This window comes from Hordeum vulgare, chromosome 5H, assembly GCF_904849725.1.
Source record: "Hordeum vulgare subsp. vulgare chromosome 5H, MorexV3_pseudomolecules_assembly, whole genome shotgun sequence".
Classification (NCBI taxonomy): Eukaryota; Viridiplantae; Streptophyta; class Magnoliopsida; order Poales; family Poaceae; genus Hordeum; species Hordeum vulgare.
In genome coordinates this window covers 537,705,017-537,707,959 of record NC_058522.1, presented here as the reverse complement: position 1 = coordinate 537,707,959, position 2,943 = coordinate 537,705,017, and the positions used below count along the sequence as shown (strand labels likewise).

Below are 2,943 nucleotides of genomic sequence, written 5' to 3'. Positions count from 1 at the left end.
CCTTACTACAGAGGGGCACAAGGGATCATCATGGGTAATTCTTTCTCTTCACACTTCTATTTGCACTGTTGAAGGCCGTGTCATACTCCTTTCTTCTCCTTGTCCTACATTGCTGGAACTTGATGCCACATCAACTAGGCTAGTCTTGACAATAAACTATTCTGTCAATTTCCTTACATTGATGAACTACACATCGCCTTAGATGGTTGTGTTTTCAGTTATACATACATGATTAAGTAGGTCAGCTTGACTTTCCTGAAAGAAAATCACTGCATCTATAGTGTTACCTTTTCAGGCTTTTTTTTTTAAACTGCCGAGCCTACTGTATCATTATCATAGAACATACAACTGTCGACCCTACTTCATCATAGAAAAGTACAACTCTCTTTCTGGCTTTGGTTAACTTATTAGGAGTCATTCACTACACAGGGCGCCAAAGCCTTTTTTTCTGTTCCTTTCACTGGTATGTTTCTTGTTGGGTTATATCTAATGCGCTGTCTAATTTTGAGAGATGCCACTTAATGAATGCCTCGTCCGTTTTCCAGTGTATGATGTTACTCGCCGAGACACGTTCGCAAATCTGTCTGACATATGGGCCAAGGAAATTGACCTGTATTCGACCAACCAGGACTGCATAAAGATGCTTGTAGGAAACAAAGTGGACAAGGCTCTTAATCTGTTCCAGCTTACTAGTTTGCTCAGGAGCAAGAACATATATTTGATATGCATAGTCTTCTCTCTCTCACTCTCTGCATATTAGTACTTATGTTCTTCATATACGTGCATGATGGCCGCCTGCTACCCTGCTTAAATTGGACAGAAATATATGTTTTGCATATGTGAGGCCAGGTTGGTTGGGCGTTTCCTGAATCCTGATGTTTTCAACGGATACTGGATCTTTTCTTTTCAGCAATTGTGTCTCTTGTAGCACCATACTCCTGAATCAGTCCGTGTGTAGCTATAATGTCGCTGCATGTTTCCTTCCCTGTGCAAACTTTTGTTGGTTGACCTGAGGATCCTTTTAAATTGTAATCTTTGTCCTGCTGATTGATTGACTCGAGTGACCCATAAAGAAAATTACTTTTGTAATTGCAGACAAGTGAAGCTACACCTGGAACAGAAGATTGGGAGCTCCCTGCTCTGGTAGTCCCCCCTCCATCCCCACCACACCCCCCGCCCCCGACGGCCTGTAGATCCTAGACGACCCAGGCATGCCTCTTCCCCTTCCTGCCATGTACATAGCTTACTTGTTATGTTGTCGCGATTAGATAAATTTCTATGAACATCGCCATTCTATTTGAGCGTATTGGTTGGTGATTAGTCGAAAAAGGCATAAATTGGAGAAGAAAAATTGTAGCTTTATTCTACTATAAAAAATCCAGGGGGCTCCTAATCTACACTAGCTTACTCATTGTCTCAGGAACATGAACATATACTGCTATGCTTTATATGCCTATTTTTTTTTAAGTTTTCTTTAACTTTTGCATAGTCTTTTGTTACCAAGTAGAACAATCAGGACATACATAACCCCTCTCTCTCTCTCTCTCTCACACACACACACACACACACACACACACACACACACTCACAATCAGGACATACATAACGGCTGGTAATCGAGCCGTTGGCGATTTATTGTTTGGATGTGTGGTGGCGGTCTTGTGTTATTGTGACTGATCATCATCTTGCTTGAGGATGTGATTGCAATTCTGTGTTGGGCTCCTTTTTGCAGTGCATGCACCATTTATTTGTGCAATCCATATTCTGATGTCTACACCCCATTGCATGTCCGTCCACAAGGCTTGTCTTGTTGTCCCTATGGTCCGGTGTCGACAAACCCTAAATTATAAAATCTTGGCTCTTTTAGGGTGCCTCGGTGTCGATAAAAACCTAAATGATGAAAGCTTAGGCTTTTAGGGTGCCTCGGCGTTGACAAACCCAAAATGATAAAAACTTAGCTTTTAGGATGCCTCGGTGTCGACAAACCCTAAATGATGAGACCATGATCTTGTTCCTTGACAATAACCAACTTTTTGACCAAACTTTTTTCCTACTTAGAGCGAAACATGGCCTACAACGATGAGGTCGGCGGTTCGGGCAAGGCATTCTGGGAGCTGTCCCAGGAGATGGAGGAAGAACCTCACCGCTATGAGGACGCCGCGGAAGACACCGATCCCGACTACACAACCCCTAGTGACGTCGGGGATGACACCACTGATGGTGCCGCCGAGGATGCCACCACTGATGATGGCAGCGCACACACAGATGGTAGTGATGCCCGCAGCTCTCTTCTATGTGATGGTAGTTTAGATGATCGATATCGACTTGTAATGTGAAGACAAACTCGCTACTCGCGGTCTCGAGACTTGTAATGTTCTAACTTTGTTTGGTATTTGAAATTCAGAGACTAATACGATGAATTGTATTCGGAGACTAATCTTCTATTGTATTTGATAAATCTACTGTTTATATGTTGTGCTCTCTATATTCTGTGCAATAATATGTTTTGTAATCTGTGCAAATATCAGAAAAAAATAACACCTAATATTCATACTAGTGGCGCACCACTCAGCACTTTAGTGGCGCACTGCAAAAGCACACTAGTGGCGCATCGTCAACTAGTGCGCCATTAGTAAGCCAGAGCACATGGGTAAATATGGCTCCTGGGAGGCATACTAATGGCGCATCATGAGCTATACTAATGGAGCACTTCCTGGTGCGCCATTAGTGTACCAGACACTAATGGCGCACCATGCGCTATACTAATGCGCTATACTAATGGCGCACCGTGAGCTATACCAATGGCGCACCTGTGGTGCGTCATTAGTAAAAAATTCTAATGGCGTGATGCTAGTGACGCACCTATAGTGCGCCATTAGTAGCCAAAACAGGTGCGCCACTAGCAGGCCTTTTCCTAGTAGTGGGAGGCCGCCCCGTGCCACC

At 43.6% G+C, this 2,943-nt stretch overlaps 1 long non-coding RNA gene across 1 annotated transcript; it reads left to right on the top strand.

The window, feature by feature from the left end:
• LOC123398581 lies at positions 1-848 on the top strand. Its single transcript, XR_006610205.1, has 2 exons — positions 1-34; positions 546-848. It is a non-coding gene; the product is annotated as an uncharacterized LOC123398581 (long non-coding RNA).
• Positions 849-2,943: the final 2,095 nt, after the last annotated feature.